At 39.6% G+C, this 14,341-nt stretch overlaps 1 long non-coding RNA gene across 1 annotated transcript in view; it reads right to left on the bottom strand.

The window, feature by feature from the left end:
* Positions 4,914 to 14,341, bottom strand: part of LOC110395161 — a 58,096-nt gene continuing 48,668 nt past the window's right edge. Inside the window, exons 7-9 of the long non-coding RNA XR_002436202.1 lie at positions 9,773 to 9,940; positions 8,956 to 9,213; positions 4,914 to 7,457 (exon numbers count right to left, since the gene is read on the bottom strand). This is a non-coding gene — a long non-coding RNA (uncharacterized LOC110395161). The remainder of the gene's footprint in view (positions 7,458 to 8,955; positions 9,214 to 9,772; positions 9,941 to 14,341) is intronic.

The following is a 14,341-nucleotide window of genomic DNA, read 5'->3' as shown; positions in this document are numbered from 1 at the left end:
AACAACAAGAGCACAGGAAAAATCCAGCCATCATATTGCTGTATGTCTCTATAGGCCAATGATACTTTATATTCAACAAAATAATTTTATGATCTAGTCCCAACAGTAGGGTTTGGTATCATGGCAACTTATAGGGATATTTATACCTCCAGTTACCAGAGCAGTATACATAAATTTCACAAACGATTCTGCATATCTGTTTCTCTCTCTGTCTCACTTTCTTCATCTTCGTATCCTTTTTTTTTTTTTTCCTGTGGTACAAATGATCTAGAAGTTCCTTCTGCATTATATTTTTAATGAAAGTTTATTCACTACAAACAAGAAAAAAGGAGGTTCCAACAGCAAATCTGGGAAATTTTTAGATCTATCTTCTAAGTCTTCATTCTTAATGAAATGTCAGGTTAGTTTTTCAAAATAAAAGCTTCAAACTGTTTCTTATTGCTTTATTTCAGGAGGAAGAAGTAGGCAATCCCACTCCTCTTTATTCTTCCCTTTGCCAACAGAATACTCGAAAATAAAAATTGAAGATGAAATTGCAAAGGTGGTCACATTTGAAAAAAAAAATCACAATATTTGGGGAGAGACACTCCTTTCTTTTTTTTCAATATTTTCACTCCATTTCTGATTTCTTGAACATATAGTCCATTCAGTTGCCTACCTTGCTGTTTGCTTCCATTTTAAATTAAACTAGATTTCTTATGTCGACATTTATGTAGGTTGCTCTGAAAGCAATTCCTCCCATTTGTTTCAATGGAAACTACAATGGATATGAAGAGCACAATAACACTATTTGATAGAGCACATTCACAGGTACAAAATGGTCACCACTGTTAGCTGATTCATATGGAAGACATGATCAAGACACTCTTCCCTTTTGTGATGTGACAGCTGTTCATGGCTGTCTGAAACATGGTTTGTCTTTAACATCACTATTGCCACTGCTGAAATACACCACCCACTGCCTCACTGTACTCACATCCACTGTTTAGTCTCCATAAACATTTAGCAAGTATCAATGAATGTCAGTGGGTGCAACTTTTTCTGCAAGGAGGAATTTGGTTCCACACCTTTGTGTCATACACACTTCTGTGTTCAATGCCATTTTGTCAGACTGCCCCTCTCTTGCCATCTACCACACTGCAACCAATTGTAATGGAATATTGACAGGAAGGTTCAGCCTCTACTGCCATACCACTAACATCTGCTTCTGACATTCTGGGCCGACAAAAGAAAATGGGAGGCACTACTTTTGGGGCAGCATTCATAATTCCCATGGTGGAGGGGGAGGAGGGGGAAGGTGGATTACTGAAGAAATCATTAGTTGATGTTTTATACAATTTTGCTTTCTTTTTCAGCTTATTAAAAACTAATGACTTGTCATTTAATTAGAGTAGATGATAAGAATCCACTTAAAGTTAGAAATAGACTTAAAAACAGTTTATTTTCTCCCTCACTATTACGAAAAACTTAATAACAAACCATTATTATTCATAACTGAATTCAGTAATTACAAAGGACCTCATTCTTCATTATATTCACCATAGTTATACCTAGTTTCATAAGTTATTTTATTTATTTATATCAAGAGTACTATTAAGTATAGTATTAATTTACCTGAGCAGGTTATGGAAAGAAGCCCTTAGAGAATATTATTGGTAATAGTTTAAAACAAAGCTTATTCCTTATCCAAAAAATGAGCCTCTCTGAACCTATAATCTTAAATCTAACAACACAGAACAGCAGCGCTCTAGAGCTCCAAGCAAGGGGATGGAGTGTGAGGTAAAAGAGCCGTTCAGTGACCATGTTCATTCAAAGAGTAGATCCTGAGCTGAGCCTTGAACTTAGGTGACAAGTACTGTCAGATGGAGCACAGACCTCTCTCCCTAAGGTAATGAACCAAGACCTCAAATTTATTTCATATGGACTATTTAAGAGCCACCAGATAATAATGGCTATCAGTCACTGCCAACCCATGGTGAATTTAAAATAGTGACTTGGAGGGAAAAGGTTCTATGTCATAACCCTCTAGGCATACAGTCCCTGTATCACGCCATTTATTAGGCAGCTTGGCCCCAAAACTACATTTATTTGTACCATAATATTTCATGCTATATTGTCCGAGGTTAATAAAGCCTCATTAACAGCTGCTGGTAGACCCCATAAAGCTCTTCAAGATTTCATTTTACAATAATGGCAAAGAACCCCACAATTTATTTTTCCCCATCCAATCTCAAATGCCCTACAGCAAAGGCTTAAATTTGGAAGAGAATGAAAAAAAAAAAGCTATCTGTTCAGGAAAAGTCAAAAGTAGCACTTGTCTCCAAGTCATCATTAGTTATGGAAGCACTTTTAATGCATCCAAAATGCTGGCTAAAAGTGTCCTTTTCCTCTTATTCATTTAGAGAATATCAGGAGAGAGTATATAATCCTCCCAAAAATATAGCAGGAAAGAAAAGATACTTGTGTAGCTCAACTCTTCATTTAAGAAATTCACATTTTTCTATAAAAGTATTGAGAAAACACTGTCCTGTGGAAATAGACGTGTGGATTTTATGATGAGGAGAGGGCAGAGAAAAATGCACTGTAATAGGCAAATACGTTTTCTTATGCAGCAGATGATACATTCTGTTAGTATGTCTAATATGGCTTCAAGGAAAAAACCTGGCTCATAATGGCAATGGTTTTGAATGAATTATCACATCTTTGCTGCAAAATTCCCATTGACTCAACTTGAATTTCATCTTTGACCTCACTTAGCTTTCTACAGTCCTCTAAACTTCTGAAAACTAAGCAGTCTTTATCTCAAGATCTCCTTCTATGTAATCACAAAGGCCTCTGTGCCTTGGTGCTTTTATGTTTGAATTCTGACTATCACTAAAAATTGCTGAAATAAGTTATGTTTTTCCAAAAGAATAAGATTCTCAAAGCACTGGGGGTTGGCTTGTTTTCTTTTGCAAAAAAAATATGAGCTTCTTATAGAGCTCTTCAGTACTGGGAATTCAGTAGAAGTTCATAACTCCTTTTTTAACTTGTTTAATGGCAGAACTGCTCTGGAACATTCAGCAAAGAAAATAAGGTAATATATCAGATGAAGAGAGTTCTTAAAGTCTGCTATTTAAGAAACACATTAGAACTTTCAAAAGAAGTAAAACAGACACAGCTGAAGGAATGTGCCAACTGATCATGGCAGGAATAAGATACAATATTTACTTTCTACATAAGTGAAACAGGAGAAAAGTACACCCAGCAATCACCTTCGATACAGGGCAAACTTTGCTTCTATGTGCATACACAATTCTGAAATAAAATATGAAACATTTCTTCACCAGAGAATTCACAATCCAAACAAATGAAACACACAAATGAGTTCAAGACAGGAGAAGAGTAGAGCACCAAAAAGATTTGTCCAAAATCACAGACCTGGAAGACACAGAAGGAACTTGAAACCTCCTGGCTCTTATTTTACACTAAATCTATAGGAGAAGAGGTCAGCTCTAGTTCGATTTTCCTCCGTATACTTATTCCTCTCCACTGCTCCTCTGCTCCTTTCCTACCCTTCAAAATGCATGTTTATGAGAACTTGGAATTTTAGTGTTTTACACAGGTAAGCATTACACTGTTAAGAATAACAACATATATCAGCATTTATCATGTTTCCACTATACTGAAATAGGATTAAAGAATTATAAAATGCCTATCCCCTCACTTTTATATTTGCACCACTTCAGCTTTATGTCCTTAAACATGATAAGTGTTCATTAAAATGGGTGTTTACAATTAGTGGGAAAACTGCAGGTTTGCATATTACTCTCCATTTGAATCTATGCAGCACAATTTATATTACATGTGTTCTACACATTCTTTTCTTGTTTATTCATAATTCACCTGTATGTGAATTTTCAAGGGCAGCAAAATAGGAGATCAAAGATTCAAAAAGAAGAATTTAAGCAATTTTGATCAGATTAATATTAATCTTTCGTGTACGTAATTTTCTCCCTTCTAAATTTATTCTAGTCAGCTTTACATGTGAACCATCAGTTAAAAATACTTAATTTTGAGCTGTGAGATAAAAAGGAAGATAAAACTATATACATCCATTAGACACAACAACGGCTTTAAAGAAGAGAAGAGGTGGGATGTACTTCACACTAAATCCAAGGGAGAGCTGAAGCAGCAATGGCAGAAAGGTCTACTCACATACCTGTAGGTCTAGGATCCTGCTAAATCCTAAAGGATCTTCTAATATTTGTCATGATGATGTATCAGTATGAAATCATACATACAAGGGGACAGATACGCTTACAATAATATCTAGGTTATTGCCACTCCTCTATCACATGAAATATGCACCTAAAAACCAAGTGACAGGAGGGAGAATTCACAAGTGCATATGTGAACCCATAAGACAGTGGGATACATGAACATGTGAGAGCTGCTGGAGTCTGGTTCCTGCGAGTGTGTGTCTTGGGGTTGGCCTGCTCTGACAGGGCCATTGGGAAATGTATCAATGGTTTGTGATGGAAGTATTTCAGGATTCATGTCTTACAGACTCAACAAAAAAAACTTGTTTTGATAAGGGCCACAAAAATAATCCGGGGGATGGAGCACCTCCCCTATGAAGGCAGGCTGAGATTGCTGGGGCTGTTCAGCCTGAAGAAGAGAAAGCTCCGGGGGGACCAGATAGCAGCCTTTTGGTACCTAAAGGGGAGCTATAAGAAGGAAGGGGACAGGCTCTTTACCAGGGTCTGTTGTGATAGAACAAGGGGAAATGGTTTCAAACTAAAAGAGGGGAGGTTTAGACTGGATATAAGGAAGAAGTGTTTTACAATAAAGGTGGTGAGGCATGCAACAGGTTGCCCAGAGATGTGGAGACATCTTGGAGACCTTCAAGGTCAGGCTGGATGGGGCTCTGAGCAACCTGATCTAGCTGCAGATGTCCAACTTAACTGCAAGGGGGATAGACCAGATGGCCATTAAGGGTCCCTTCCAACTCAAACAATTCTAAGTCTATTTCTGTATGTCTGGATGTCCCATATAAGAAATATACTTTCAGGCAGGGACTTGAGGAAGATCTGGGCACTCACAATGCTGCTGTGCACTCAATTTTTTATTTATTTTTCATGTGGTTTTGTGGAGAATGAACATTTCCTCTGGGGAATTAAAAAAAGAAAAAAAAATCAAACAGTGAATGAAATTTTAATGTTTGACATCCCTACTGGCAACTTCAAGAAAAATACTGTTTTGAATTGACTTCTCTCTCAGACTCAAAATGGTGGGGAAGGCATATGTTCTCCGTACAAGTATATCACATGCTTGTCTCCTCCTTCCTTCACTCTGACCCCTCAGCACGCAACTTTTTCAAATTCACACAGAATAAAAAGAAAGTGGGTTTCCCATCTTCATTACTCAACAGTAAAGAAAAGCAGAAAAAAAGGAGGAAGAATGAAAAGCTGTGTGTACATAGTAAAGCAAAGACAGACATGGACTGCTGTGCCCACACTCTGAAGTAGTTAGCAGCAAGGCAGCTCACATCTGGAAACTGCAGAGGCTCATCAGCTCAGGTTCTGAGCTGTGTTCATATGTATTGCCTTTCAGCACATTCACATTTCTCTTGCACTGTTTATTCTTTCTCCAACTCTTCGGAAAGAGATTATCCGAGGTAGTTACTTGCAATAGCAGGGATTTCGACTCAGTGACCCAGAAGGTCTTTTAGTCTGAAGTTCCTCTAATTCCCTCTCCATACTCCATAAGCTGTGGCTTTCCGAGTAATAGTACTATCAACCTCTTCCTTACATACAACATCTTTTACTGAAAGCACAAATACTTGTCTGTATCCTAGCACTAAGTTGTAGCACGGTGACTGTGCAAATTAGTGTACTGTTTGCCCACAATAACGCTACAGAAAAGAGTTATCACTGGCATCTGACAAAAGAGTTGTATCTATAAAATCCTTTGTTTTAGACCGATAGGCTTGGTTTTAAGTTACATTTTAACCATAAACATGGGAGAAGCTGTCCCAGATGGCAAATGTAAAACGTGCTGTAAATTTTAATGAAGCAAATAAGTCACTAATAAGCATAATGCCAACACGGCTGTGTTTTTGGTAGATGTTAATAAAGCAAAATTAAAAAGGAACATGCAGCATTTAAATAAGAGCCTAAGAAGCCTAATATGATTTGCTTATTCAGCTATTCACACTTTGATTGCACAGCCCCTAGTCATCTGCTCAAGTACAGCTGCTTCATGTAAAAACAAATAAAAAAAGTTTTATTGTCCACCAGATGTCTCAGCGAGTAATACGTGCTGCTATATTTCAGGTCACCCAAAGTTCAGGCCCATTCAGGAATCGATTGTTCTTGGATGACCAATCTTGTGACAGTGGTCGAAGTACTTGGACCTCGTGTTATGAATATCACTGGCACCCAAAGCAGGTAATTACTCCAGCTCTGGGAAAGAGCTGGAAAAAGCTGCAATGGGAAGAATTAAGACAGTAGACGCCCAGCTCCTTAAAGTCACTGCAAGACCACAGCCAGGGCACTACCAGGTTTGCTTAGTTTCCTCAAAATTGATTTTTTTTTATTATTTAAGAAAATGCATCAAAGCACCAGCACAAGTGCCACTGCTTTTCTGCACCACCACTTTCACTGCATTGGAGAGGGAGCTAGCCCATACAGGGGCTCTGTCTCTTCCCAAATCACATATAAAAAATCAGTGGAGCAGTTATCAGCTGGAGCTAAAACATCCTGTAGCAAGGGTACCTGCTGGTCTGCTGCACACTGCAGGTCTGAAATCAGCAGGCAACATTTTATTTGTGGTTTTTACAATGCTTCTGACTAGGGAAACAATGGACAGGAGGGTGTTTCTACATACACCTTCTCCTCTAGAGAACGGAAAGCGCAAAAGTGTTTGGAAGGAATCCAAGCAGAGCCAGGAACCCCTGCCAGAGCCGAGCCAAAGGAACAGCTGTAGCACACTGACTCCAGCACCAGGTTTCCACTAGGATGAACTGAGACAGCTGAAGATTTTAAACAAGGGTGCCCCATACCCAAAATACTATACCTTTACTGCACAAGGTGTAATGCAACCTGGAACTTCCCAAACTTGTCAAGATGTCTCGGATCCTTTTCTTCAGTGGGACCTGCACAGCCTGTCTTAGCAACACACACATCTGTTTCTCACCTTATTGGATGATTTACAAGGAGCAATACCTTGACACAAATATTTTGTCAGGAATAATGTGCTGCTATACATAATTTACACAGTGCTGCAGAAGACAGAAAAAAAAATTGCATGGTTGTCAGGCATCTACCTCTCAGTGTAACACTCTTCTCAGCACTCTAAATTTATTGCAACTGCATGCAGCCAGCATCACCTCATGGGCCTTACACTTGCATTGCAATTAATAGACAAGTCACTTGGTGAAAATCTTCTCCTCTTGAGCTTTACTACTGTTAGCCCTAAAAAATAAAAACAAGAAACAGAGGATTAGTCAGCTACTTACTAAGCTCAGATAAAAATGTAAGTTCCTTCTGTCCTACAGAGCACTTAGGTTTGGAAGGGTTGTTGATGTCTTTGAAGGGACTTTCAGTCTGACCTTGTACATCTTCCTACTATCAACCTAGTTGGTTCTCCAAAGCCAGCACTTCTCACTTTGCTTTGCTCAGTTTGCCAGATCCTCCTTGTCCATTTTTCCCCTCTCAGCATCTACTAGCTCTTCCCACAAAGCTAGTTGTCCATGACACCCACACAAGGTAGTTTATAAAATTCCTCTCTACCCAGCTTCTCATTTCATTGCCAACTCTTGACCATCAACCATCACCACCGTGTCTTTGTGTGCCCTTCAAAAAAACTCAGAGAAACACAGTGGTTCCAAGTAGGCAAAGGGACAAAGTTTGAAGTTTGATCAAATATGAATTACAGCATGAGAAATCAAGCTACATGTCCAGAGAGCTTAACACCTGACCCAGTTCTTGTGAACAGGTTATTTTATGACTGATAAACGTACATCTTAGCATGGCAGCCTGCAGCCCCTGTGAAGACAAAGACAAGCCCAGGACGGCAGCCAGGGCACCAGGGCTGCTGTGAAAACCAGTCTGGCCTGCAGTTCCTTGGCCTTTGATGACTGGCAGTATCACAAAACCAAGTGCCACTTCTGGCCATTGTACAGGCTCACACAGTCTAATCTGCTCAGGGGTTATCCTAATGAATTAGCAGTTACTGGATTAGATGGGAGAGAGGCTGCATCTGAAAGCTGAGACTTACCCTTGTATTTGTGTTTCTAAGCATTGGTTTAAGTTTTCAGCTATCAAAAGATTTTTTTTTTCTTTTTAGTCATCTGCTCTGTTGAAGTCCCATTGATTTGAATGACAGCTTTGTTTGAAGAACTATAAAATTTGATTCTATCTTTTTAAGACTCTGTGTCACTTTTAGGCTATTGGCAGCTCTTGTGATTTTGTTGTGAGGCGGACAACAACAGGTATTTTTCAAGTGCCAAGGACTAGAGTCCTGGGATTATACAACGAAAAACAGTATGTGACCCAAATCTAATGGCTCAGAAGGCAAATGTAAGGAAATTGAGCTTGTCAAGTCCCATTTTTAAGCCAAACTCAGGAGGTTTCAAACATAGAGGGTTGAATATATTGTATCACTGCCAATTCCTTAAAACCAAATTTGTCCCCTCTGGTGTTTCAATTATGCAAACAGCATTGTGTACACAGACAGACAGTGTTTATGCTTTCAGTAACAGATCTTACTATCTAAGCTGACACACAAGCAACTGTTAGCTTATGGTGGTTTCTTTGAGCATTTATCATAAAAAGTTATTATTTTATTGTGACCATAAAATTAGAATTTATTTGCCTGTGTCATACTTTGAATTACCATTATTTAGGTTATTGCTAATCACCTACTATTACTTATCATTCTATTTGCAGTTTCAGAAAAGAGTTGATTCACCTAATTCATTGGAGTCTGGTCTTGCCTGCACCCACACAAAGTAAGAAGTAGGACCTCCACTTTCCAGATTGCTTCAGCAGGTATAGTTCTGATCATCTCCAAAGTTCACAGAAGTCAACAGTGTCTCTCATAGGCACCTTCAGGAAAAGGCAGGCAGAACCAGAATCTCAGCTGTCATGTATCGAGTGAGATCGGTACATCTGGTAGTTTCAGGAAGGCAGCATCTGAGCAGCAGCAGAGCAGGGGGAGTATAAAAGCCTTAAGAAGCCAACAGAGTAGACAGAATACTAAGGTTTTATCCTTTTCCTCACCTCTCATTTGCTCCTTATTGCTACTTCTACTAAGCTTTTTCCTCTAGTCTTAAAAACTGTCAGCAGCCTGCATAAGAGCAGCTAGTATTTTTTTTTCAACTAACAATAATCCCCTATCCCCATTACTAGTTTAAGACTCTCAATCCAAAGACAGAAATAGGTCTTTCCATTCAAATTAGTACAAATGTATTCACATAAATTTTAAAATCATGAGAGTTTTGTTCTGAAGAAGTTTTTATCATCTGAAGTCAAATCTGGATTTGAATTCTGGGAACGCCTTTGCTGTAATCTGACCTGAACAGTGCCTGGTGTGATTTATTTTGGAAATATAGACCTAATCTTTTCTTGTAAAGGCATAAGTGAGAAAAAGATATATAGAATATTCAAGTCTGAAAAAAATACAGAAATAGAAAACCCAACCATAAGAAAAACAAACAAGTTAATATACAGGAGGGCTACCGATGGATAAGTTTGAAGTGCAGTTTCAGATTTCCCATAAAACTTACCAAGGGGAAATTTCTTTTGACAGCAGCTAAGTAAATTTGCCTTTGTACAGTGCAGTGCTCTTTGTAATCTCATATAAAGGAATGATTCTCTTCCTTTCTCTGGTTCTTACTCTTTCCACAATATGTTCAGTGCACATCAAATGCTTCCAAAAATTGAGTGCACAGGGCCTATGAAATAGAACATAAAGAAAAAAAAGGCACAGATAATGATATGGAAATTACTGCGAAACAGGTAAAATTTGCTCCTGCAGCAACTGCAGACACACTTATATTAGAGATGGATATAAATTTTTAAATATATATATATATAAAATTTTAATATATATATATGTGGACTTTACCAGACAGAGATCTACATGTCCATTGCCATGTATCACGATACAATGTGTATTCAATTATGTGCTATCTGTGCAGCTTCTATCTAAATCATACATTTTGGTTCATTCATCTTCTGAGTACCCTCAGAAGATGCAAATATATCATCATTTTCTCAGAAAGATAGAAAATGAAGCAAACAAAATTTAAGGCCCCCATAAGGCTGTATTTCATTAATAATTAAATCCTCATAAATATTAAAAAGACAAACAACAAATACAGCAGAGAGCAGTGTAGGATCACTGAAATGCATACTACTTGAATTCGTTTGACTGAAGACACAATTTTATTCATATTAACATAACTTTTAACACATTTCATGATCATTGGGCTTTTTATATTGTTTTTCTATTGCTTACAAGACATACTACCCTTTATATTAAATGATTATCTGTTATCTCAATCTCTCAAAAATACTTATTCATCTAAACTTAGATTCTAAATTATCTGCAGTAAGTGGTTAGGTTGCAGTTAGACTTGATGATCTTGAAGGTCTTTTCCAACCTTAGCAATTCTATGATTCTATGATTCTGTAAGTGCAAATGCGCAGCAGAAAAAGCAAGGTGACCCTTGAAAAACAAGCTCATGGATGCTACATAAAGTTAAGTCTGTCTGTAACTAGTATGTATAAAAGTTGGCTAATGAAACCCATTTCATTGAAGCAAGTTTGTTGCCTTTTGCATTATTTTTCAGCTTACTATTCATGGCCTGCCTGTGCAATACTATGTTAAAATCCCATTTTAAAACCCATGCTTGTGAGATGATATTTTTATGTAGTCAGTGCTCACCTCCAGAGTTTTTTTTCTATGAAAGAACTGTGCCTGTTCTGCAGAGATAAAGCAACAACACAGAGATTCAAAACCTCTTATGAGGGGGCAGAGGTTCAATGCTAATGTTTCTGTTCTCTGTGCTTCTTCATTAAGTAGTTTGTTAATTAAAAACCCTTTTTGGATTTTGTTTGGCAGAAGTAAAGCATCTGATCAGCTAAACCCTTTATACCTGGTGGGATGCTCATCCCTCTCATCCTCCATCATCAAGAGACCACCTGAAATCCTTAGGGACCGCCTTAGCAACAAAGGAACAGGACAGAGCTGGTAGCACTTTTGGGATGCCTTTCTGAGAGCACAGAAGCTTTCCATCCCCCAGAATAAGAAGTCAGGCAGATGAGGCAGGAAACCAGCCTGACTAAGCAAGGACCTGCTGGTCAGACTGTGGGAAAAAAGGAAAAGTAGTGGAAGCTGGGATAGGTGGCCTGGGAAGGATATAGGGATACAGATGTGCAGGGATAGGATTAGGAAAGCCAAGGCGTAGATGGAATTGAACTTGGTTATGGATGTAAAAAACAATAAGGATTTCTTTAGTACATTGAGCAGAAGAGACTGGCAAATGACAGTATACCTCCTCTGGCAAATGAAAACGGAGAGCTGGCCTCCTCAGACATGGAGAAGGCTGAGGTACTTAATGAGTTCTTTGCCTCAATCTTAACAGCCAGTCAAGCTTCTCATGCCTCTCATGTCCTTGAACTTCTAAGCAAGTGTCAAGGGAGGAAAATTCCTCCTAGTGTAAGAGCGGAGCAAGTCCAAGACCACCCCACGAAGCTGAATGTGTACAAGTCTATTAGGCCAGATGATGTGCATCCCAGGGTTTTGAAGGAACTGGTTGATGTGGTTGCAAAGCCACTCTCCACTGTATTTGAAAAATAATGACCGTCAGGTGAAGTCCCAGGTGAATGGAAAAAGGGAAACATTGCTTACATATTCAAGAAAGGCAGAAAAGAGAAGTTGGGGAACTACAGGCCAGCAAGCCTCACATTTGTGCCTGCGAAGATCATGGAGTGGATCCTCCTGAAAGAGATGTTAAGGCACACGAGAGATGTGGAGGTGACCTGAGACAGTCAGCATGGCCAAAGGTCAATCGTGCCTGACCAATCTGGTGGCCTTCTATGATGGAATGATGGCAACCATGGACAAAGAAAGGGCAACTGATGTCATCTACATGAAATTCTGCAAGGCCTTTGACATGGCCCTATGGCACATTCTTATATCTAAATTGGAGAGATAGGGATTTGAAGGCTGGACTATTCAGTGGATAAGGAACTGGCTGGATGGCCATAGCCAGAGGATTGTTGTCAATGGCTCTGTGTCCAGGTAGAGGCCAATCATGAGTGGTGTCCCCCATGGATCTGTTTAGAAACCAGTGCTCTTCAGCAGTTTTATCAGTGACATAGAGAGTTGGAATTGAGTGTACCCTCAGAAAATTGGCTGATGATACCAAGCTGAGTGGTACAGTTGATACAGTAGAAAGAAAGATAACATCCAGAGAGACGTGGACACGCTTGAAAAGAGAAATGAGAATACAATGAGGTTTAACAAGGCCAAGCGCAAGCTGTTGCACTTAGGTCGAGGCAATATGAGTACAAACTGAGAAAATAGCTCATGGGGGGTAGCCCTGTGAAGAAGAACTTAGGAGTCCTGATGGATGAAAATCTGGACATCAGCCAGCAGTGTGCTCTTGCAGCCTGGAAGGCCAACTGCAACCTGGGCTGCATCAGAAGAGGGGTGTGATTGTCTCCTTCTACTCTGGCCTCATGAGTCCCCATCTGGAATACTGTGCACAAATCTGGGGCCGCCAGCACAGGAGGAATGCAGAGCTGTTGAAGCAGGTCCAGAGGAGGACCACTGAGATGATCAGAGGGCTGGAGCACCTCTCTTATGAGGAAAGGTTGAGGGAGTTGAGCTTCTTTAGCGTGTAGATGAGAAGGCTCTGGGGAGACTTCACTGTGGCTTCCAGTACTTGAAGAGAGCTTACAAGCAGAAGAGGACTGAATTTTACACAGTCTGATAGTGATAGAACGAGGGGGAACGACTTTAAACTAAAAGAACATAGATTTAGGTGAGATGTTCGGTCGAAATTTTTTACTCAGAGAGTGGGGAGGAGGCAGCTCAAACACCAGTTCTGCTTTGGAGCCCGCAGGGATTTTTGCACAGCCTGAATTTATATGAGCTAACACAGAACATTTACCCCACCTCCCACATCACTTGCAGTAGGATGTTAACTTTTTCCTAGCTGTGTTTGTGCAAATTGGCTCAATCCACAATCTAAGCACAACTGGGAAACTGCTGCCCAAACATTAATGTCCGTGATGGATGAGTGTATTTAAAGGCTGTATCAGATATTGATGACTGGCTCAAAACACCTGCTTCACCACCACCACCACCACCGCAAGGCTTCCTAACTGGTGAAACATCAACCATTACTCATCAGCACCTTGTTCATAATTGGCTAATTGTTAACTTTCAGACCCACTACCCTGCTCTTTCTGTTTATATACCAAGCCATGAAAGATGAGGGGGCACACATTTACATCACCTGATGGCAAGCATATGCTAATGTTTACTTGCACTTTTTTGATGCCACTTCTTCTTCCCTCAAATACAAACCGTTGCATGAGGAATAAAAGAAAACCAGATCTAAATGTCAAGCTGACTTTGCTGTGTTTTTCTGCAGACACAGCCTTCTTCACAAGCATGTATAAGGACTGAATGAAGATAAAGACTGTCCTACTCAGCTTAATTCATTAGAAGCTAAACACCGCATCTCAAGGTTGACTGTATATCAAGCTGACATGCCAAAAGGTGATTCACTCCTTTTAGCATGGGACTAGAAGCACATCTCTGTCTCTGCACTTAATATAGAAACACTCGAGTCAGCTAGCCTGTAGAAGGCTAACAATAGCAAGCTGATCCCTCCCTCAGCTCTGCAGTATAGACTAGCTAGTATCCAAACCAGCTTTGTCAAAACCAATCTCAGTCACTGAGAAATACGGTTGACCTTAGTTCTCATTCTAAATCATCTTGCTCATGCATTTTACCGAGTGAAAGTCAAGATGATAAATAAAGAAGCAATGGTACCAGATACTGTACCAAGTACAAAAGTAACCACATGTACATTCTAGGGACAGGAAAGTTCCCCAGGGGCTCAGCAACCAATAAAACTCCTCCAGAATGGTCTGTGTGGCAAATGCTCCTCTTTCATCCCCCCATTCACTAGAGAGACAAGGGACACTTCTCACCTACAGCAGCACAATTCAAGTCTGTCCCTCTAAAATTATGTCCCAGATCCACAAAATGACTTAGAAGTAGGTCATGCCACAAGACATCAGACATTCTTTAGTAGTGTTTTATTTTTCATAAC

The sequence above is a fragment of the Numida meleagris genome, chromosome 2 (assembly GCF_002078875.1).
Source record: "Numida meleagris isolate 19003 breed g44 Domestic line chromosome 2, NumMel1.0, whole genome shotgun sequence".
Taxonomy (NCBI): domain Eukaryota; kingdom Metazoa; phylum Chordata; class Aves; order Galliformes; family Numididae; genus Numida; species Numida meleagris.
Note: the sequence above shows the minus strand (reverse complement) of the source record. Positions and strands in the feature narration are given on the sequence as shown.